Below are 24,815 nucleotides of genomic sequence, written 5' to 3' on the forward strand. Positions count from 1 at the left end.
AGGCATGGAAAGCCAAGACACCAGCTGAAATCTATCGGTAATTAGAAAGCAATCCTGCCCCTTGTCAGTGCAAATTAATATAAGCTGGTTCAGTCCCAACTGATGGACTATAAAAAGCAGTCTCATTACCAAGGTGTCACACAAGAAACATCTCATGATGGGTAAAAGCAAAGAGCTCTCAAAACCTTTGCAACTTTATTGTTGTAAAACATACTGATGGCATTGGTTACAGAAGGATTTCTAAACTTCTGAATGTTCCAGTGAGCACTGTTGGGGCCATAATCTGGAAGTGGAAAGAACATCAATTCACCATAAACCGGCCACGACCAGGTGCTCCTCGCAAGATTTCTGACAGAGGATGAAAATAATTATCAGAAGAGTTGTCCTAGAGCCAAGGACCACTTGTGGAGAGCTTTAGAAAGACCTGGAATTAGCAGGTACAATTGTTTCAAAGAAAACAATAAGTAATGTACTCAACCGCCATGGCCTGTATGCATGCTCACCATACAAGACTCCATTGCTGAAGAAAAAGCACATTAAGGCTCTCTCACTTCTAAATTCATTACGCTTGGATACACTTCTAAATTCATTGCGCTTGGGTGACTATCCGTTTTTTTATGCATATACCTTTTTGGTATTTTTAGGGATTACCTATTGACACCCTGAAGTTGCACCTATTGGAGCGCAGGTTTTTTTCTGTTATTCTATTTAACATTAAGTTTAAAGTTTGCTGCACAACATTTGGACAAGCCTGTGAAATAATGGGAGAATATATTCTGGTCAGATGAGACCAAAATTTGACTCTTTGGTGGCCATAATACACATCATGTTTGGAGGTGAAGTGGCACTGCACATCACCCCAAAAACACCATACCAACAGTGAAGTTTGGAGGTGGCAACATCATGGTGTGGGGCTGTTTTTCAGCATACGGTACTGGCATACTTCATATGACTGAAGGAAGGATGAATGGAAAAATGTACAGTGACATTCTTGATAAAAAATCTGCTGCCATCTACCAGGATGCTGAAGATGAAATGAGAGTGGACATTTCAGTAAGACAATGATCACAAACACACAGCCAAGGACACTCTCAATTGGTATCAGAGAAAGAAAATAAAGCTGCTAGAATGGCCCAGCCAGTCACCTGCCTTGAATCCAATTGAAAATCTATGGAAATAACTAAAGATCAGAGGACCTCATTCAGAGCCGGACGCTATCAGTCGTTCGCTCGTACGCATTCGATTGTTTTAAACCACGCATGCATCCGGTTCTCATTGCGCATGTGCGGCCGGATCATTGCGATCATTTTTCGTTCGCTTGTATACACAGCGAACAGGAAGTGACCTATGTCATTTGATTGACAGAATGTTCCATTTATGGGTGGTAACGGGGGTGGAGATGAGAAAACGCAGGCGTAGCAAGGCGTTTTTTGGGCGTACATGTATTATCTTGTGCGAACGTCCAATGTGGACGCTATTTTGTACACGTCACTGTGTGATCCAATTTCTATTAAGACTGCTCGCTCAGCTTGTGGTCTGGTATAGTCTACCGCAATGACGATGGTCTCCTCTTACTTCCCCGGACTCATCGATGGTGTTGCGATTAATCAAGTGAGGCAAAAAAAACAATTAACTTTTAATTGCTTAACAGCTTCTAGGGTGTTTCGCAAATAGACCTTTTTTAGTAGCTAAAAACCGAATGCAGGTGAACTACTCAGCTGCTAATTTCTGGGGCATACAATCAATTAGCTAACAAATGTTTGGGTTTTTTGAGTGATTTTTACATATTTGTAAGTGTTTATTTTGTAGACAAACAATATTGTATGCATTTTTTTTTTTTTTTTTTGGACCAAGAAACCAATGGTCCTTTTTTTGGGGATAATTGTTAATTAAAACTCATAAATTGATTTTAACCCTTATTTTTTAGGCAAAATATGAAATGTTTCTATTTCCATTGTACTGTTTGTAAGTTTGTTAGAGGGATTACCTTTTAACCAGTTTGTGAATAAATCAAGAATAGATTTTTGCAATTTTGTTTCCAAAGTGTAATAATTTTTGTGTTATTTTTGTTCCAAGTTTTTTTTTAAAGTAAACATATTTTTTTTCATGGGACAAAATCTAGAAATCATTTTGCCCACACACCCACAAAATAAGTGGCATTTGAACAGAAATAAAACAAATAAAAAAAATACACAAGAAAGGAGAGTGAGGTTTTTGCCATGCAGGAATATGGGGCAAACACAGAGATGGATTGTGGGGAAATTAGCCAGTGCTGTCATCACCTTTAAGGCCATTTGGCCGGGGGTTGGAGGGAGCCTGAACGGGTCCGGGAAGTCCTTCGGCTGGCCTGGCCAGAGGCAGATGTTGTGGCCTCTGGACTAGGCATAGGCCTAGGCACATTTGGAGGGATGGCTGTTGTTGTGCCAGAGGTGGAGGGTCCTGATGTTCCGGCAGGAAGGGAGGCCGGCTGCAACATGTGCTGGTGAACGAGCTGCTCCAGGGCATTTGCTATTCGCATGTTGGCCCCAGTATTTTCCGCAAGGGCCTTAGCAATGGTCACGTTGGCCACAGCACTTTGCTCCAGGGCGTCCGCCACCCGTAGCAGATTGGCATCCATCCTCAGCAGAATCTCGGTCTGCTGATCTGTTTTACCATTGATATCAGTGAGGAGGGCCACTGCCTGCGAGGGGGAATGCCCTGGACTGTCTGCCACAGGGTCCCCAGCCAGATCTACTGCTTCCTCGCGTGCAGAGCCAGAAGAAATTCTGCGGCTAAAGCTCACCTCTGGAGCAGACTCATCCGCCTGTGTCTCTGTGAGAAAAAAGAGAAAAGAGTAAAATTATAATCTAGATATTTTCAAAAACACATTTCTGAGTTGGTAACATTACAACATTTACCTGGGGCAACATGAGGAGCCGCAAAGTCTGGCATGTCGGTATCCATGTTCGACACGCCAAACACCTCCTCATCCTGCACACACCCCTGGGCCAGCTCCTCCAAATCTGTGAGCTCAAGTGACACAGGGGTGGGACCCCCACCTGTCCCCCCTGGATGCCTAGCCCTATCAGCCAGTTTTTGTTTAAGCCGATATTTGAAGTCGCTCCATCTGTTGGTTTAAAATTTGGCATTATTCCTGCAGTATTTTAACCTGTAAACACTTTTTACTAAAATGTAGTTTTTACGTACCGGCGTTTGACCTCCCGGGTTGAACGTTCAAACTCACCCACACCATTGACACCACTGGCTATGTCGTCCCACAGTTTCCATCTCTGGATTGCACCCATATTCCTTGGTGCCTGTGCCAGGTTGTCATTGCACATTTGCACCAAAACCTCCATCTCCTTCCCTGTGAATTGTGGCTGCCTTTTGTTTTTCCGCTAGTTTGCCTACTAGGGCCAGCAGCCTCTTCCATGGCATCCTCCACACCTTTTTTTTAAAATGTTAAAAAAGCGAACTAATGTGCCCTTATTTAACTGTAAAAGTAGCGTACTATTTAACAAACTAATGTTTTAGTGGTTTTAACTGTAAAAGTAGCATACTATTTAGCGAACTAATGTTTTAGTAGTTTTAACTGTAAAAGTAGCGTACTATTTAGCGAACTAATGTTTTAGTGGTTTTAACTGTAAAAGTAGCGTACTATTTAGTGAACTAATGTTTTTTTTTATTTTAAATGTAAAATTAACGTACTATTTTGCGTACTAATGTGTTTTCAATTTTTCTGTGTAAAATCATGTCTTACCACTAAATGTAGCGTACTATTTTGAGAACTAATGTGTGCTCCCTTCTCTATTTTTTAGATATGAAATTTGTTTTCAATCATAGTTTTTTAAATTAATATCTTAAAAATTTTCTAATTTTGAAATGTAGGTTGATTTGCACATGACACGTCCCAGGCCTGTAAGCATCTTTGGTTTTCTTGGAAAAGATAAGTATATTTTTCTTAACACATTTGTCTAAACCAATAACTACCTTGCTTAATATTTCAGGTTGATGTTGGTCGTATTATATTGGCCCTGGTTCCAGAACCCGACCAACATCAACTTCGTCCCAGGTGTAGGCCTCGTAGGCGTGCAAGGCCCCAGATATATAGAACACGTGTCACCCTTTTTGGAATGCCAGATGACGAGGTGTTAAGGCGCTACTGTCTTCCGCCACAACTCATCATAGACACTCTCTCATTAATAGAGAGTGATCTTGAACGGCAAATTGACAGTCCTACAGCAATACCACCACTTACGCAATTAATGTCGGTGTTACATTTTTGTGCCTCAGGATCCTTTCAAACCACTGTGGGAATAGTCACTGGAATATCCCAATCCTCCTTTTCAAGGATCCTGAGGGCAGTGATGGAGGCCCTTTTTAAACACCTCCATCATTTTATTAAAATGCCATTGGATATGGGTTCCCTTAATGTGGCGAAGGCTTATTTTTACCAAATAGCTGGCTTCCCACACATCATAGGGGTTGTGGATGGCACTCACATACCACTTCAGCCTCCAGCAAGGCTGGAGGCTATATTTAGGAACCGAAAGCACTTTCACTCGATGAATGTAATGGTGGTATGTGATGCCTCCCTCCAGATCCTGTCCCTGAATGCCAAATTCCCCGGCAGTGCACATGATTCCTTCGTCATCCGGCAATCAGGGATTTGGCACAAATTAAACAACCTACAAGCTGGTGATGCGTGGCTTCTGGGTAAGTTGACACCTTCTGTTGAAACCAATGCAAAGCTTGTTACACAATGGTCCTGATGTTTTTTTTATATATTTTCACAGGAGACAGTGGTTACCCTTGCATGCCCTGGCTGCTCACTCCTTATTTGGCTCCCACACCAGGGCCACAAAGTCAGTATAATTCCGCACTTACAGCCACCAGGCAGGTGGTGGAGTGCTGTATCGGCCTTTTAAAAGGCCGATTCAGATGCCTCCACCGCTCTGGTGGCGACTTCATGTATTTGCCAGCTATGGTTTCGAAAATTGTGGTCCTGTGTGGGATATTTCATACATCGCCATAAGGAGTGGTGTCCCAATGCAGCCAGAGAATGCCTTGCCTTAGGGCGGCCCCACCGAGGTTGGTCGGAGGTCAGTATGTGGGGGGGCCATACGCGATGAAGTTGTGGCCAGATTTTTTAGGTAATTATTTCCTCATAATGTTTAAAAATGCCACAATGTAGACATGTAATATTTTAAAGTACACTTTTAACAGTTTTTTTGTTGTTGTTGTTTTTAATCCCTAAAATGACCATAAAAATCCATGCCTACAACCTGATCAACACAAATGACTTTATGTGGACACATTGGATATAACTTCGGGAACAATGATTTCTTCTCCTCATTTGTGGATTCATGTTGGCATGCTACTTCTTCAAACAGTTCCTGATTGTGTTTTTTGGGGGGTTTTGGTGTGTTTTTGACTTGTGTGTGTGTTTTGAATTTTTGAATCTATTGTGTGTATTCACTTGGTGTTTATTATTTGTGCGCATTAAAATTTAATTTTACGTTCACCAACCATTTCCATCATAAATTACAACCAAGTGTAACCTGTTTCTAAAAATGCAAAGTTGCTTAATGCCTAATACTGTAATTTCTTATTTGGAAAAGTTTAGTACCCTGCTTTGTTGCTAAAAACAAACACCAAAGGTATTATGGTGAATCAGTATGTTTGCAATTGTAGACCTAAGCAGGTAGCTTTAAATTTAACATTACCCACACCAAAAAAAAAATCACATTTTGAGGTTACTTCTCCAAACCTATTGGTATTGTTATGTGTTTAATGTGCAAGCTTACATACTTACTTGCGCTTTCGACAAACAAATTTACATTTCTTTAAAAATCAGGGACAAATAGTAGACTTATGTAAGGTTCAACAATCTAAGATTTACACACAAGGAATGAGACTTAAATAAATTAAAATAAATTTTATTTTTTACAACATTTTTTTAACGAAAAATAAAAAAATTAGTCGCGCAGGCGCGCCAAAATCTGATCCAAGGCCACAAGCATGGCAACGACATGGCCCCTCAAGATCTGCAAGCCAGTATAATTTTCTGCGTTACGCCTCTGGTCCTCTGTGGGTAAAAAAAATGTGCGGATTACTAAAATGACACCTTAATTTATGTTTTACAAAATAACTAAAAAATCAGACTATACCAAAAAAGGTGAAAAAAACATCTCCAAAACAAAAGGAATGCCAAACAAAAAGATTGTTGAAAAAAAAATATATATATTTTGCAAAAATAAAACAAAAGAGAGTTACAACTACGCAAAAATACAACATTTGTTGGTATCGTAAACAAGAAAGACACAAATATGAGTGTTTGGACATGTGTCATATGTGTAAGGGGAAAACATCCTAGACATTGTTTCACAAAGATATATATCAAAAACATTAGAAATACTTTACAATTTTGAACTGCACAGGCAAAAGGACAACATCAACCAAAAACAAAATAATGAAAAAACAACCATAGTTTAAAAGGGAAACATACCGGTCATAATGCTGACTGGGCCTGGAGCCCCAAAATCGTCCTCATCATTGGTGGGCCAGTGCAGCACGGATGGAGGAGGGGTTATTTGGGAGGAAGTTGAGGGTGAGGAAAAGAGAGGGGGGGTGGAGGGGAGTGTGAAGTTGGAGGGATGGGAATGTGAGGAGAGGGTGGGGCCTCACGGTCGGCCAGGTCTGGGTTGGAGGGGGAATTTGGGGAAGAGTGGGCAGAGGATGTTTGGGTGGGAGTGGGGCATAGGGGACGAGCCCGACGTTGCTGGCGTTGGAGTCTGCGCTCAGCCCCTAAATGATGTAGAAAAATTAATATTATTACATATTTCATTTTTTGGGAAAAAAATTTACACACCAAAAAAAACCTAAAAAAAAAACAGGGCTATACGGTAAACATGCACACGCAGGTATGTCCAAACTAAAGAAACAGGGCTATACAGTAAACATGCACACGCAGGTATGTCCAAAATAAAGAAACAGGGCTATACAGTAAACATGCACACGCGGGTATGCTTACATTTTAAATAAAATTAAAAAAAACACTTTCATGGATCTGCTGTCGCAAATTGGCCAACAGGCGTGGGGATCTGCGCCTCAGATCCGACCACCTGCGTTCCAGTCGGCCAATATTTCGGCGATAGCCGATGGAATGCAGGCGGCGGCGCACCTCCGCGTAGGCCAGACGCTTTTGGAGGTTGGTGATGGGGGCGGATGCTCTGTGATTCTCCGGTCCATCACATCAGTGAGGACCAGGAGCTCACGCCTACAAAAAGCTGCGCCTCTCATGATGGCAATGATTTTTTTTACACAAAACAGTTTTAATAAAGGTCCTAGAAAAAATTTGATTGGCTAATGTACTTTGTAAATTAACAGAAACCATTCTATTGGTTATTGTATGAGTCATGTGACCTACACCCTCACAAATATAATGTGAGTTATGATAGGCTTGATGTAGTTCCGGAATTGACTTGTGCGAGCGTTCCCTGCAACCAAAGAGGAGATGGACGGCCGCTATTTAGAACGTTCGCTAGCTAGAGGAGGGGTTGGGAGACTATGGGGCGGAAAATTAGCTGCAAACGAACATACGAGCGAGCGCTTGAATTTTAATATTTCCGCTCGTACGGCGGACGAGCGAACGGCCACTTGCATCCTGCTCTGAATCAGGCCCAGAGATCATAGAAGAGGCCCACGGAACCTTCAAGATTTGAAGACTGTGTGTGGAAGAATGGGCCAAAATCACACCTGAGCAATGCATGACTAGTTTCCCCATACAGAAGGCGTCTTGAAGCTGTCATTACCAACAAAGGCTTTTGTACGAAGCATTAAATAAATTTCAGTAAGCGTGTTCAATACTTTTTCTCTGTGTCATTTCACATTATTACACATAACTTAATTTATGGACATCTATGGTTTGATTTATTTGCATGTGTGGATTGCATGGGTTGTTGCTGACATTCGGTAAAAATGTCATTACAATAGCCCCATTACAAATATATTTACTGAGAAAAATGTTGATGTGTTCAATACTTATTTTACCCGCTGTATATCCATACGCACACGCATGGGGGGTTTCTGAGTACCCAGAAACCCCCACTGCCTGCCGATCAGTGGAGTGTTTGTTTTGGCAGCCAATGAGAGTCAGACAGACTCTCATTGCCTGCTGTGCTCCCTGCCGGAGCAGGCCTAGTGCTCACTCATGAGCTTCACCTTCAGGCTCCCGCAGTGGGTATGGAAGAGACATTATGACATCTCTCCCATAGTGCAGGGTAGTGTCTAGATTCCCTTTACGGAGAGAACCCTGATGTCATCAGCTACTGTTCAACATTATTCCCTACCATCCACGTGGACATAGAGGGAGAATATAATCTTGTGGTGAGCGTAGCGAGCCACCTTGCCCGAAATGCGGCGAACTAAGCGAGCCCGCAAGGGGACAAGTATCTTCTCTAGGTGGACTTTATGAGCATGGAACCACACTTCCACCCTCACTGCACGTCACTTCCACGTCCCTAGCGCAAAAAGGAAATAAGCTCAACTATAGTGCAGAGCGGGCCAGGAGGGTGGAGGAGCAGACAGCGACAAGCACGGGGATTCAGGTAAGTGCTTTGGGGGTTTTTTTGTGTTTTTGTCCTATATATGTAAGGGGCATTGCATAGAGGTGGCGGCACAGCATAGGGGGGGCTACTACTGGGAGCACTATATAAGGGGCACTACTGGGGATACTGTATAGGGGATGCCACTACTGGGGTCACTGTATAAGGGGCACTGCATAGGGGGGACCACTGCTGTGGGCACTATATAAGAGGAACTACTGAGGGCACTGTATAAAGGGCACTACATAGGAGGACCACTATTGGGGGCAGTACATAGGGGATACTGCATAAGGGGGCACTGTATACTGGGGGCACTGTATAAGAGGCACTACAGGGGGCACAGTATAAGGGGCACTACTGGGGGGAGGGGGGTCTTTAATAAATCATGCCGGCATGTTTTTTAGTGATAGAGTTGTGTGTGTGTCTGTTTGTGTGTGTCTGTGTCAGTCAGTGGTATATTTTACTGTAGTGGTCCTAAATCCTGTGTAAGCTGTAAGTAACAAATTGGCGGCGGCACTCTAGTATAAATAAATCAATCAGAGTGTGGCCGCCACTTTGTTACTTGTATTTACTCTTTACATTTGTGGTTAGATGTTTTTTCATTGGTTCGGTAACCAAGGATTTGGAAACCCCCTTTCAAAATCCTGCGTTTGCCGCTGATATATTAAGTCACTGCCATCTGTCCCTTACCAGCTCCTGTTCCTGTGTTGGCTGCTGGAGGCGGAGCCATGAGCAGTCACTCACAAGCTCCACATAGGCCTATGGGAGGAGCTACCGTAGCTGGGCATGCACAGCAGCTCCCCCTTGGCCATGTTACTTCCAATTAGTTTCTGAAGCTGCCTCCAAAGTCCAAACGCGTCTCGAACTGATCTGAGCTCTGATCATGGCAGATGGTGCCCCAGAGCTTACGGTTTACCGGCATTGCCCTCTCTACGCCCCTGTATGGATTCAGGTCTGACTCAGCCCTAAAGACACTGACTTACAGATGGAGCAATCTACTCATTTGTGTGGACAATCTTATAGCCTCTGTTGAGCAAGAAAAGGATGAAACTGAAATACTACCAGCACTAAACCAGGATTTTGAGACAAACATGACAGTTTACTTATTTATCAAAGACATAATATAAGACATCATTGAGGATTTTGGAATGCAAGTTACAGAACCAGTTAGCACTTCCATGGAAACAAACTACACAAATGAAATGATTTACCAAGTACATCACTACCAGACAATCATCAATACAGAAAAGCAGTAGAAAAATGTATCTATATAGTCACTGCCACCAGACCTGACAGCAGGGGGAATCTCCTGTAGTAGAGTCTTGAAGACGAACCGGATGGTGTGAAAAGACTTTGGCGCCTAAATTGGGAGCAAAGAAAGAGAGAACAAGTACCTGTGCACCTTGGTAAAACCATGTTGCATTGCAGGTGAGGCAGGTGTAAAATGTGCAGAGAGGTAAAGATTTGAGAGGGGGGTGTCCGAACTCAAATCTACATTGTGGTGTAAAAGTAAAGCTGCCCAGTGCCCAGCCCTTTGCATTGCAGCATGGTTGTCCAGGTGTAAAGTTAATCGCTTTTTTTTGCTTTGCTTCTAACACTGAATCAGACTCTTATATGCTATTTAAAGGGAGCCATGAACTTGCAGCTAAGAATCAACACGCTGGGATAACAGCAGGCCAAACAGACACAAGCCTTTGAAGACAACCATGGATGTCTTGCCCTACCAAAGACGGGATTAACCCGGGAACTAAGCATATTGATGTGAAGTATCATTGCTTTGAAGTTCTACAAGAACAAGGGCTTCTTGACTTGCAGCACAGTCAGGGCCGGTTCTAGACATTGTGGAGCTCAGGACGAAAGTTCACAGTTGCGCCCCCCACCCCCCACAAAAAAAAACAACTTTTTGTAGACGTTCCTCGGCACGCGCTGAAAGCACACGCGCTTCCGGAAAGGGGGCGTGTCCTTGCAGAACACCCCCAATTCACCCCCAAGCTCTCCCCTCGTGGCGAATAATTGCCATGTGCAGTAATGCGCCTTACACAGTAATGCCCTTTATAAATACATTATGCCACATGCAGTAATGCCCTTTATAAACAAATGATGCCACACGCAGTAATGGCCTTTGTAACACATTATGCCACACGCAGTAATGCCCTGTATAACACATTATGCCACACACAGTAGTGCCCTTTATAAACACATTATGCCACACACAGTAATGCCCTGTATAACACATTATGCCACACCCAGTAATGACCTGTATAACACATTATACCACATGCAGTAATGTCCTGTATAGCACATTATACCACACACAGTAATGACCTTTATAACACATTATGCCACACGCAGTAATGCCCTGTATAACACATTATGCCACATGCAGTAATGCCCTGTATAACACATTATGCCACACACAGTAATGGCCTTTATAACACATTATGCCACATGCAGTAATGCCCTGTATAACACATTATGCCACATGCAGTAATGCCCTGTATAGCACATTATGCCACATGCCGTAATTCTCTTTATAATACAGTATCCCCAATTCAAATTACGCCACACATTAGTCCCTTATTCATGTTATGACACACAGTGGTGCCCCTTTTACACAATGCCCAAATGAGTGCCCCTTATACACAAGGCCCACAGTACTGAGTAGTAGTGCCCCTAATACAATGCCCACAGTAGTAGTGCCCCCTATAGTAGTGCCCACATTAGTAGTGCCCCAGTAATAATGCCCCCTATAGTAGTTCCCACAGTAGGAATGCCCCCTATAGTAGTGCCCAAAGTTGGAATGCCCCCATTAGTGCCCCCTATAGTAGTGCCCCCAGTAGGAATGCCCCCTTATAGACATGTCCCCAGTAGTAATGCCCCCCTATAGACATGCCCCAGTAGTAATGTCCCCTAATAGACATGCCCCCAGTAGTAATGCCCCCTAATAGACATGCCCCCAGTAGAAATGCCCCCTTATAGACATGCTCCCAGTAGCAATGCCCTCCTATAGACATGCCCCCAGTAGTAATACCCCTTATAGACATGCCCCCAGTAGTAATGCCCCTTATAGACATGCCCCCAGTAGTAATGCCCCTGTATAGACATGCTCCCAGTAGTAATGCCCCCTATAGACATGCCCCCAGTAGTAATGTCCCTTATAGACATGCCCCCTGTAGTAATGCCCCTTATAGACATGCCCCCAGTAGTAATGCCCCTTATAGACATGCCCCCAGTAGTAATGCCCCCAATAGACATGCCCCAGTAGTAATGCCCCTGATAGACATGCTCCAAGTAGTAATGCCCCCTTATAGACATGTCCCGAGTAGTAATGCCCCTTATAGACATGCCCCCAGTAGTAATGCCCCCTTATAGACATGCCCCCAGTAGTAATGCCCCCTTATAGACATGCCCCGAGTAGTAATGCTCCCATGCCTCCCATCTGAAAAATAAAAAATACAAACACAACGCGGGGGTGACCGGCGCTGTTTTGGTTTTTTTTATTATGGGATTTTATTTTATTTTTACCTTCTGGGGACTCAGTGGCGCCCTCTAGGGGCTGGCGCCCCTGGTGACAGCCCTAGAACCGCCACTGAGCACATTCTAACGGAGGACATGATTGCAGACATACTTACAAAGCCTCTATCTGAAGAAAGACAACACAAGCTATTGATAAACTTGACTATGCTTCAGCTGTTTAGTAGAGGGCAGACCCCAAGCCTGGGGTTTCAGGAGAGGGTGGACCCCTGCTTGGCGGGATCCCCACATCCCCTGAGATCATTGGCTTGGGCTGACCGGCTTGGGGTGCGAATGCTTTGGCCATGGAGACCCGGTAATAGTGTCTCCTGGCTGTGGCATTACACCCCGGTCGGTTTGGGTCCGGTGCTGGTTTTAAATATAAGGGGACCCCTACGCATTTTTCCCCCCTATATTTAAAACCAGGACTTGCCCTGTGGCCAGGTGCTGGTTCCTAAAATACTGGGGAACCCTACACATTTTGCTCCCCATCATATTAGGAACCAGGACTAGCTGTCCAGTCCGGGGCTGGTTATGTCTTTTGGGGGGGGGGGGGGCCATGTTATTTTTTTTTTTTAATTAACCCTTAAAACACACTTTTCAGTATTAAACATACTCAAATCACACTGATTCGTGTATGTTTGATGGAATCTCACAGCTCAGGAGGTGGTGCATTTGTCACTTCTATTTAGTCACTGAATACAGCAAAACGAATAATGGTAAATTCCAGATTTAGGCTGAAGTGAATGAAAAGTACTTCTGATTTGAGCCGATGGTGTATTCATTTCTAGTGATAAAAACGGCCGAATTTGCGGCATTAAGACACCCGATTTCAGTCCCAAAATATGAAAAAATTACCTGAGTTTAATAATAGTAAATTCCCGATAAGCAAAAAAGTGATATTTTCACCCGAGATAGCAATCTCGGACCCACACGGATCTTAGTAAATTACCCCTAAGTGTTAAATGTAATAAATCATTTCATTTACATCCTAGCAGTCATATGGCTATCTTTTAAAAAGGAAAAGTGAGACTCTAGAAAAACACGTGAGACATGAATTGTGAAAGGGTCACAATGGAGTATGTAAACAGACAGGGGGTGAATTATCATTTCAGTGGCAGGGATAAGGACACAGAACAAACAGACAGACTGTGCTGTCATTTCATGTCACACAAAGCTGAAAGCTGCCTGAGAAGAAGCCACAAAGCAGTGAGTCTGTGACTTTCCTTTTCCCTTCATACTAACCCGCCTGCTCTTCTGCCATTTGTAACACATCCTCCTTCAGCTTTATTACACCTGTTTTACAGTTACCAACATCTTAAAATACATTCCGGGGACACTTTGCTGGTCCCTGCGATTTTTGGAATATTACTATGCCCTTCATGTCAACTCTACTCTATTTGGTCATAACAACATTAAGGGGTATATTTACTCAAAGTCGATTTTGGTTCCATTTAAAAATCCACCAAAATAGAACCAATTTACCCACAAAATTGACCACAGTGTTTCTTTTCAAAATACATCCTTTACTAATAGTCGATTTTGGGATCCATTCTGATTTTGATGGTGCATTGGTTTCTATTTAAAGTTCTATTTGAAGTTCTAAATGTGTTCTATTCACCCTCAATAGAACCCAATATAGACACAAAAGTATTCATAATCATTCCTGTCACATGCACTGTATTACCCACAAACATCTTCACCCCAGTGCTAATTTGTATATCCATTATTTTTAAAAAGTCCCTGCTATGCCATTAAATGTTTGATTTATACAGCCAGAGTGTCCCACATGATTCTCTCCCATGTTTTTCTTCCATCATATTGAGTTTTCAGACAATTCTACATGATTTAAAACCTAATAGAACTGTTTCTGATGGTTCTATTGAAAATGGTGAGTTGGAGGTCGATATTTGGTCTATTTTCAAATCAACTGTTAGTAATGAAACTTTTTTTTCTGATGGCTATGGGGAACACCGATGGTCTATTAGAAGTTCTATTTGGGTGTGAAGTGGAATTTCTGGGGATTTCGAGTCGGATTTGCCTTTAGTAAATATCCTGATTGTGAAAATCACCACCAATTCATGTCAAATTCACCACAAAATAGAATGGAACTGAAAATTGACCCTTAGTAAATTGATCCTCTGGTCTCATTTAGAATGAAATATACACTGTACATGAAATGCATGCAATACACGTACATGCGTGTATAGATCTTTGAGCACTACTGACTTGCATATCCTTATGCCTTTGGCAGCAGAATCGGGACATTCAAGAGTAGGTATAGTGTGCCTGTTAGAAGGGATACCTCTTAAAGCTGCTCGGGGACTAGTGTAACTCTACACAATGACGGTGCCATCAGCAAAACTGGATAGCTGTTTTTATTGGCTTTGTGCATTGACCCCACTAGATGATAGTATGTCATTCATTACCATCGCAGTTACATCATAGTATATTAAATTGTGGTCATCTATACACATTACTTACGTGACATTCCTATTTGGGCAACAGCATAAAAGATTTCAATTTGATCCAAATTTTGGTACATAAAATGTATGTACCCAGGGATGGAACCACGAGGTCAGGGGCGTAACTAGGTATTTAAAGGCCCCATAGCAAACGTTTGTAAGGGCCTCTATGTATCACCCAATGGTGAAAAAAGTATATAAACACAGAACTTTGCCAAGGAAGATGATACGTACAATATATCGTTCCGATTAGTAACATCATACAAGGGCCTGTTTTTGGTGCCTATTTATTAAGCCAAAATTATCACCTTTTAGTTATGGGGCTATTTAACAAAGGCTGAATGTAGGCAATATCAGAGATATCTCCTACATTCAGCTAAGTACAGCAGTCCCTACAATACTCAATGAAGACTGCGGTCTTCACCAATTTATCAAGCTCCAAAAAGCAGTCTTGAATCCCAATAGCTAACCCCATCTTTAGCTTGCGTTAGCCATTGTAGTCTATACAGTAGAATTCCTTATTGCTGTTTTTTTCATTGGAGACAGATCTTCAGATCCCTCCCGTCAGTTTTCACTTACACATGTGTGGTACTTAGGCGGGTGCCCAGACCCAGCAGTAAAGTGATATCAGACTCACTGTCCTGGGCAAGAGAAAAATGGGCACAAAAAAAACATTTTACTTTTGTCGCCATAAGAAATGAGTTAATGGCTCCCATTGCCACCAATGTTAAATAATGATAGTAAATAATATAACATAATGATAACCCATTTTTTTATTGTGATCCATGATACATCTGTACACTGCGGGCCTCATTCAGAGTTATTGTGGGCAGCGTCCAAGCAATTCTGCCCAGTATTTGTGTATTACGTGCAAAATCAAAATCAGTCAGTATTTTCCCTGCATACAAAAAAAAAGAAATAATCATCTGAACCCCTTACACTGATGTATGGTTTTCCAGATGTTAATCTAGGTGAATTTCTTCCTAGCTCTATGGGCTCTATTTATTAACATTATTTTTACTAAAATAAAGTGAAAAAGGGTGTTTTCACACCCTTTTCACATTATTTTAGTTTCACCTGTAGTTACTATAGGGCAATTGGAGTAGAATTAGTAAAATTCTACTCCAACCCCCAGTATCACTTATTTTTAGTAAAGCAGATCGCATTTCCCATAATTGTAATGGGAAATGTGATCTGTGTGCAAGTTACTAAAAATAAATTGTAAAAAAATACCGGGGAAAGCCCTGTGATAATAACGCCACCTGGAGGTGGCGTTATCCAGGGTCTCCCCCGGTTACCGGGCTCCCACTCTGCTCTAACGGGGAGAGCAGAGGCGGGAGCCGGTACCAGTAATCAGCTGTGTGGTCTAAGTAGACCGCAAGCTGATTACTGTAAAAAAAAGAAAAAAAAATAAAAAATTTTTTTTTTCCTTACCTGAATCCAGGGACCGGTGATCGGGCCTCCGGTGATGGCTCCTCTCCGGTCAGCTGGTCTCCCACAGTGCACTGGGGCCCGGTCATCAGGTGATCGGGTCCCAGTGCAGTATGGGAGATCACCTGATCGGGAAGCCCGGAGAAGATCACCGGAGGCCAGGAGGTGCAGGTAAGTGTAATGAAGGGAGGGGGGGTCGCGGGGGGGGGGAGGGGGGGTCGCGGGGTCCACGATCGCGGGGGCGGGGCTTAGCGCTGGGGGCGGGGCTTAGCATCGGTGGGGGGTAGTAGCGACGGTGGGTCGGCGCATGCGCGGGCTCTTAGTCGCGGTATTTTTTCAGAAAATACCGCGACTAGAGTGCGGATGGGATCCGCAGGGACAGAGCTTTATCGCAAGCTCTGTCCCTGCAAGGGATTTATAGTAAATCCCTGTGATATTGCCTGAATTCGCAATGCGAATTCACTCGGTAATATCACACTACAATCCGCATTCAATATGCGTATTGTAGTAAATAGAGCCCTGAGGCCAACACATTCCCATGTCTGTGGATTTAACTGCATACATATTACATATAAGCAACCTTCAATCTATCATATCAGGAATGAGCGCAGCATATCCAGGAGTGGGGGTGTCCTAAATACTTTCATGTGGTTGCCTAATTAAAAGTATAACTTATAATTGTACCACAATTTCTGTCCTTTCATCCTTTTATCTTCAGTGCTGAGAACCTTGTAAAATGTTAGCTTTGTATAACTAGTGTCTAATAATAATTATTGATGGAATTATAATTTTATATGTTGATTCTACAACGAATGAATAACCCATGCGTTGGTTACAACAATGGGATGTAAGCACAGCACAAGTCCAGTCTAGCTACCAAATTAGGAAATTAAGTGCCAATTCTATTTGCACAAGAGCAAATGCCTACTTCCAGGTCTCCTTATATCTCCCTGAATACAAATTTAGTGTATGTATCAGAGTACAAGCCCAACAAATACTGAATACCTCCCACCTGTCCCGATTTAGGTGGAAGATTCCAAATTTGAGGGGTCTGTTCTGCCATCCTGACTGTCGGGATATAGGGAGGCATAACTCATTCAGTGCCGCTCTGCACAGCTACAGTATGCTTAGGAGTTACTAGAGGAGGGAAATGAGCAGCAGCTTTCCCCCATTTTGGCATGGTCACGTCTGAGTTTGTGTACTGGGCCTGACTAGGATGGGTTCCGGACTGTAGATAGACAGTAATTAGATAGACAATGTCTAGATAGACACCAGGGGCCAAATGTAATAGGGTGAGAGTTTAGAAATGAGTTTAGCAGTAAAACTCTCACACTAATACAGTGATCCAGTTGTATTTTCAAAACAGGAAACACCTGGATGAGAGTTTAAATCGTGAGAGTTTTTAGAGTCTGAAAAACATGTAAGTTTCCCTGTGCTGTGACTTTATTACATTGGCTGAATTTAAAAATGTGACAGTTTTCTCTCACATTTTCTAAACTATCACCCTATTACATTTGGCCCGATGTTAGACAGTCAATAGGTCGACAGTGACAAAAGGTTGACAGTGACAAAAGGTTGACACAATATATGTTGACATTTAATAAGGTCAACATGTTCAAATGGTCGACAGGATCAAAAAGTCGACATGAAAATGGATGACACAAAAATGGTTGAAAAATTTTTGGGTTTTTTTTTTAGGGTTAGGCACTTACTGGAGGGTTAGGCACTTACCCCCTCGGTTAGGGTTAGGCACTTACCCAGATGGTTAGGATCAGGTACCTACCCCAATGGTTAGGGTTAGGCACCAGAAGGGAGGGTTAGGGTTAGGCATCAAGGGATGGGTTAGGGTTAGGGTGACGATTAGGGCTAAAAAAAAAAAATGTGCCGACCATTTTTTGACAACCATTTTTATGTCAACCTTTTGACCCTGTCAACCTTCTTTCATGTTGACATTTAGTGTGTCGACCTTTTGTCCCTGTCGACCTATTGTCTATCTAACATCTGGTGTCTACCTAGACATTGTCTATCTAATTACTATCGATCTCTTGTGCCAGATCAGGCTCAGATATGCATGGTATTGTACAGCAGCAGGGAAGCGGCTGTGCAGTACCGTACAACTAATATGGCAATGCCTGCAGGCGTCTGACTGGGAAAAAAACGCCTCAAGTAGGCATCGCAGATCCAAGTGCTGCATCGGGATTCACAAGTTGGGAGTTATGTGTAACACCCTCTAAGGGATGGTATTTGTAAAAACACCCCTCTCAGTGTTAGAGCTTGCTTCCTGTTGTAGATATTACATGCCTGAGACCCTGGGATCAGTTTTCAGGTAAAGGAGGGGCTGGAGAGATAGACACGCAGGGGTGGGAAGACTGGGTGTGTAGATGGCAGAGCAGAGGGAGGAGGGGGAGAGAACAAAGGGTGTTGGGAAGAAGAATTTGGGAGAGAGCAGACATCTTTGGGAAGCTTCAGAGCTGGAAGCAGAAATGTAGCCCTCGTGCTCCCCTGGCAGGGGGAGATTGGCGGGGCCGTGGTGACTGCCACGATGCCCATCTAACGCCAAAGGAGAAATAGGTCTGGAGTGAGACCACTGAGATAAAGTCTGTGAGAGTCCACAGAGAAAGAGCTGGAAGGTTGCAGTGTGAGCCGCCCAGTGAAGTGTTCAGCACCCCTGAGAGGGGTAAAAGACGCAAGTATATGTGTTGAAGAGATGGGGAAGAGGAATTTCCCAGGAGCTTTTACTTTTAAGGTACCAGAGGAGTCCCTTATGCATAAAAGCCCCCCAGCAGCCATTAAAGGGGGGGTCACTGTGGTAGCAGTGTGGCTATAGGAGCCATTCCTGTAGGATAGGGATGGGCGGCAGCTGAGAGTGTGATAGCTGCAATAGAAAAGTCTGTATATTGCTGTCCCATGTGAAAGAGAAGGGGAGCAGAGAGAGGCAGACTGGGTATGAGACACTCTGTATATTGTCTTAGAAGAGACAAAGGAGAGGCAGAGTGCAAAAGAAGTTATGTGAGATGTGTGTGAAGCTGTGGAACTACAGGCACCAGCCAGCATAGGGCCAGGTGGACCTGTATGTATGAAGTGGAGAACTACAGGCACCAGCCAGCATAGGGCTAGGTGGACCTGCACGTATAATGTAGAGAACTACAGGCACCAGCCAGCATAGGGCTAGGTGGACCTGCATGTATGAAGTGGAGAACTACAGGCACCAGCCAGCGAAGGGCTAGGTGGGACCTGCATGTATGAAGTGGAGAACTACAAGCACCAGCCAGCAAAGGGCCAGGTGGACCTGTGTGTGTAAAATGCAAAACATTCATTGTGACTGTGCTTAAAGACTGTGCAGGTGAAGAAGAGTGTGATGTAATGTAACCATATCCATAAGATTGTCCTATACCATCTGACATGCCAAGTATATGAGCTGGAGGGAGAGGAGAAGCTGCTGTAACCATATTCTTGTCCTGTAAAGTCATGTGCAGGAGGAGAGAAATAAAGTGGTATATTTTTGTAAGAGAAGGTCTGGCGCCCAAGTTATTCAAAAGAACTGTTGCTGCATGTGTCCATCTATACCTGTATCTATATGTGTGACTGTTATAAAGCCTGCATGGGCAGGGACCCCCTTCTCAGGTATTGCCCACACCCTGGAGAGCTAGCCTGAGGCAATAGGAGGTGTATCACTCCAAATACATCTTTGTATCACACCGCACACTGAAGGGGGGTTACATATGTATTATGTATATATACTATAACATTAGATATCTGATTGGTTGTTAGTAGTAACCACATGTTATTTCTCTTTGCAACTTGTTATTAAATAAACACTAAAATGTTCTGAGAGCAATAAAGGTCATATGACATTGCTGGCAGTCACCTCGCCTGACACCTGACTCAGTCAGCGCCAGAGTGTGTTACACAATTACCTGAGATGCTCTATTTCACAATATTGCTATTTTTTCCATATATGTCATTTGACAAACAGATAACTCCTGTATCAAATAGATATTAAAATATAATCTGTTTCTAATCATCAAGCAATGCGTTATACATGTTCTTCTTAGTAGCTGATATTACACCTGCCCCCGTCAGTTAGGTAAGTATGAGTAAGGATAGGTGTACCTTGTGTGATTTACTCTGTATTACATGGTTGTATATGATATATACATCATATGACACTGAGCTGATTTATTATCTAGATTAAGCATGCAATGTATATTTCTGCTGGCAGCATTCATTTGAATAGAACATAGATCATTATAAAATATAAGCCTATACAAGGTAATCATTTTTGTATTTATATACCTCTTCGAGGTAGCCCCTCTATAAATAGATGTATCTAAAGTTAAACTGGAAATAGCACTCAATCATCCTGTCTTCCAGGTATATATTACAGGCATACAGGTGTTTCTATAAATGTAATGCATTGTACATCCTAGTGAAACGTAGGCTCTAAACAGCCCCAACATGACACATTTTCATTGGAACTTCTAGGCTTTGTTCCATACTACATTTAGCCATCATACAGATATATAGGCCCTGATTCAGAGCCGGACGCTCTGACCAGAGCGCTCGCTCTGAATCAGGGCCCACCTCCATTAAAATGGAGCGTCCTCCTGGACGCTCGTATAGCTGTGGGTCACCACCCACAGCATATACGAGCGTCCAACAAGATGGTCGCGATGGTCTTGACCATCGCAACCATCGGACTTGCGAGTGAAACCCTGTGGTCGGGTTTCTCAACTGCAAGGCCAGGAGTGATTTTGGCTCTATCAGAGCCAAAATCACTCCCACTGACATCACTAGTGATGTCAGTGGGGCCGGCTTCAGACGGTAGGCGTTCCCATAGGAACGCCTCCGTCTGGCAGGCACGCCCCCGGCACGCCCACCAAAGGGGACGTGCTGTCAATCAACATCGACAGCACGCCCCCTTTGATGCGAGACTCTGAGCGAAAGAAAGTCCTTAGCTCGCCGGGTCTCGCGCATGCGCATGATGGAGCTCCCTCCGTCGTGCGCATGCGCAGTGGGGAACATCGACCCACTTGCGAGCATACTGCCGCTCGCGAGTGGGCCTGAATGACCCCCATAATACATTCTGAAAATATATTGAGCCAAGAGGACAAAATCCAAATTACTATAAAATTGTACCATTACTGAAACACGAGGCTGATTGGGAACGGCCAAATCCTAAATTTCCATTCTTATTAAGGAGAATTTAGAGAAAAAAATCTATATGAGATGATATATGGTCCTAAGTCAGCTAAATAAACTATTACACTCTGGACCTCATTCAGAGTCGGTCGAAGCAGCCGCACGGTTGTACGCCACCGATGTTCGCTATACTGCACATGCATAAAGTTCGCAATGCGCGTGCGCAAACTAGCCGCTACGATCAGAAATTTCTCTCTCCTTGAACACAGCCAGGTCGGTAGTTTGAGTGACAGATTGAGGCGTTTGTGGGTGGTAATAGGGGAAGGTGCTTGAAAACGGGGGAGTAGAGATCCGAACGCAGGCGTGCCTAATTATGCGAACAGCGTTTTATGGGAGTGCATACGGTTTATGGGAGTGCATAATTAACAAAGTAGCGTCATGGCACATGTGACATGGGAGGTTTTTACACTGACATGATCATAGAGCTTAAGAGAGGGTATGGTCAACCTTAAGCTCTACGACCAGGTCCGATGGTTCCCGATGGTCTCGATTAATCCTTATATGCCCGGAGATGACGTGCAATGCGTACGAGAAGGGGGCGTATTATTTTGAATTCCGACCGCTTCCTCCCCTTGGTCAGCCAGCTACCGATCCGAACTTAAGGACGCAACTTGCGAGGGAATCATTTGCATATTCGGCCCCTTTTCCTGTACGACCATGCGGCCGCTTAGACTGACTCTGAATGAGGTCCTCTATCTTTGAACTTTGGGCCTAATTCACTAAGGAACGCAATTCTGCTTGTACGCACGCAGCGCAGGTGTTAATATCAGCAGTGACATGTAAATGTTTGCATTCACATTGCGATCGCAGCCAGACATAAGGACGCCCACTTCCCCTTACTCACATCCGTATACTAGGGCAACATAGCAAAACAATCTGTAACATCGAGTAACATCAGACCCATATGCACACTTGCACAAGCCCTGACCTTACTCAGAAATTGCTAACAGTCACGCACACTATCAGTGCTATGGCTGCTTATGGCTTACATCATTCTCCCTCTCTGCTTGGGACACAGTCCGATCTATTATTCATGTGTCACGCAGCGCTTATCTGTGCACTATTATAGGGACACAGCGCTATCAGTTATAACTATTTTAGAGCTATGGTGGCACAATACACTAGCAGTAAGGTAGGATGTTTTGTAATAGGGTCTACTGAGTATCAGCAGCAGTGCTAACTGTATATGTGAATACTGAGACATTAATGTAGTACAATTACAAGCATCATAATCAAATTAAACACATCAATGTCACTTGAGATTTATAAATTAGGAGAATATTCACTGCCTACCCTGTCTACTTAATTTAAGTGTAAGACACATAACCCATCCTATACTAACTACCTAACGATATACTGATTATTCAACAATAACACAAGCTGACCCATGCTATATTAATAAGTATAGAGATTATTTAATAACAATATAAGATGATATAATGTCATCTACACATGATCTGACAAGTATTATACCTATATGATATCTTATGAAGTGTGATCTCATATCTAATATATGGTATATGATTATTTGAGATTGCATCACTATGGTATACTATTTCTACGAAATTATATGAATGATCACCATGCGCATAGTATATAATAAATAATTAGTAAACTATTAATGCAGATCATTTGTCACTTCTATAAATAAATCTCTAATACTAATATCCCACATTACCATAATCCACTGAGCAAAGAGTGGTATAAAACTATACAGTGGGATTCTAAAGTATTGAGTTAGAGGTAAAAGTGTCTCTTTTGAATTGGTTACAATTGTATCTAATACAGACACTGAATTTTTGTTTCAGTGCAAGAGACACACAGTTACACTAATCATAGGTAACACTCTTAACTAGCTGGAGTCAATTTGAGTTACAGTATGTATTGAGAATAGCACTCACAACTATGTATGATATCATCAGTATATAACATTTGAATATAATACAACCAGACATTAACATTAAGATAGAGTATTAACTCTTTATTACAAGATATAAGACACACGACTATTTAAAAGAAGTTACTTTCCTTTTATTTTAATCACTGTATTCTTCTCATACTATACACACTTCTTTCTATATATTTTGAACCAATATTTTGCTGTGCTTTGATATCATTTGTATATGTTAAACAATATAATAAAGGTTATATTTTAGTACTATACAGATCTTGCTTTTCTCTCTTTTTTGAATAAATGTATCTTCTGGGTCACTGGTAGCACCCCCTATTAGAATTAAGATTGAGCGTTATTGTTATTAGGGGTATTTATTTATATAGATATTATTGTTTCATGTGCAACAGATCCCCTTCTCTACTGTATCTTCCCATCAGCAGGTAATCAGTGGCACTTGTCACTATGTTCCACTACAGCGTCATCATTTGCCCAGTCTCTCTTCAGACCCATTGCCCCTCACCATGCTCTGCAACTCGACTCCTCTGTGCCTCGCTAACTCTACGGCATGTGTACCACCGGTAACTTCTTGTTTTGTTGTTGGCTTGTCTCGTTACCTAGTGGCAGCCTCTTAAACTACCATGTCCATAGAGCCAGGGGTATCACAGTTGGTCTACTATCTGTCTGTAATCAATCCACCACCATCCTCTCATTGGTCATCAAGCATCCTTCTTCGTCTTTGGTCCTACCTTCCCTTAGTGTTCACTTTAGGATTTTTGGGGGCATGATGCCAATTGCCGTGGAGGCCACATTTTAATTTTAAAAAGCATGTTGTGATCAGACCTCTCCACATGCCACCACAGGTCCCCTCAGTTCTCCCAACATGCCACCGGATCACAACTCATGCTCCTGCAATGCCCATCAGACAACACATGCATCTTTAGTGCCCCACAAAGTAACTGGACAGACCTGTATGTAACCCTTGAGAGAGAGAGAGAGAAAATGGCCTACTGAGAGGAGACATCAGGCTGCAAGGACAGAGGAGCAACAGTGGGATCAGCACCGGGGTCTCCACTGTAGTCACAGATGTTTACAGAGCACTTGTTCACAGCAGTTTTCAGGATGCTATGCCAAGTCCCTTGTGTGTCATTGGTTTGGAGTTCGGGAATGCATGGTGGAGGTGGTTGATGACTGCTGTCAGCATTGGGGGAGTGTCCACATCAGTGCTGATTATCCAATCAGCGTTGCGCTCCCTAAGGGTGCATTTTTCCATCTACTAAACGGGCAGGTGCAGCGCCCCACTAAAGCACCCTAGCAGGAACACTATTCCCCATTTCCTGTACCTTTATTATTCTTGCAAAATAATGTTTCTGACTTTCTGGCTGGGAACTAGGTGAGCTTTCCAGATTAACTCGATAGGCAGGTAAAGCCTACCTGTTTTTTTTATATGCTGCGATCTTGTGCTGTTTGCTGTAACGGTGCCCGATGTTTGGGACTGACTTGTCCTTAAACTTGTAGCAAGGCAACTGCATTTATGTATTTATTATTAAGCATTCTAGTTTTGGACAGTTTATTTTACTTTCTGGAAGATATTGAATTGTGCAGTTGGGACTTTTCACTTCTGACTACGCTGGTGCATAAAATTTAATTATTATTCCTCATATTTTTTATTCTGGGGTAACTTGCAACCCATGAAAGCATCGGGCTCAGACCGATAATCGCTCAAAC

At 42.9% G+C, this 24,815-nt stretch overlaps 1 protein-coding gene across 2 annotated transcripts in view; it reads left to right on the forward strand.

Annotated features, from left to right (window-relative positions):
• Positions 1-24,815, forward strand: part of LOC148527263 (mitochondrial ornithine transporter 1-like) — a 69,551-nt gene that overhangs the window by 10,685 nt on the left and 34,051 nt on the right. Inside the window, exon 1 of one of the 2 annotated variants that reach the window (XM_088469223.1) lies at positions 13,247-13,307. The exons of the other annotated variant lie outside the window; for it this stretch is intronic. The gene's annotated coding sequence lies outside the window, so the exon portion shown is untranslated. Of the gene's footprint in view, positions 1-13,246; positions 13,308-24,815 lie in introns of those variants that run through there. 2 annotated transcript variants of the gene reach the window in all.

Source organism: Taudactylus pleione, unplaced genomic scaffold (assembly GCF_031769625.1).
Source record: "Taudactylus pleione unplaced genomic scaffold, aTauple2 ptg000089l, whole genome shotgun sequence".
NCBI lineage: Eukaryota > Metazoa > Chordata > Amphibia > Anura > Myobatrachidae > Taudactylus > Taudactylus pleione.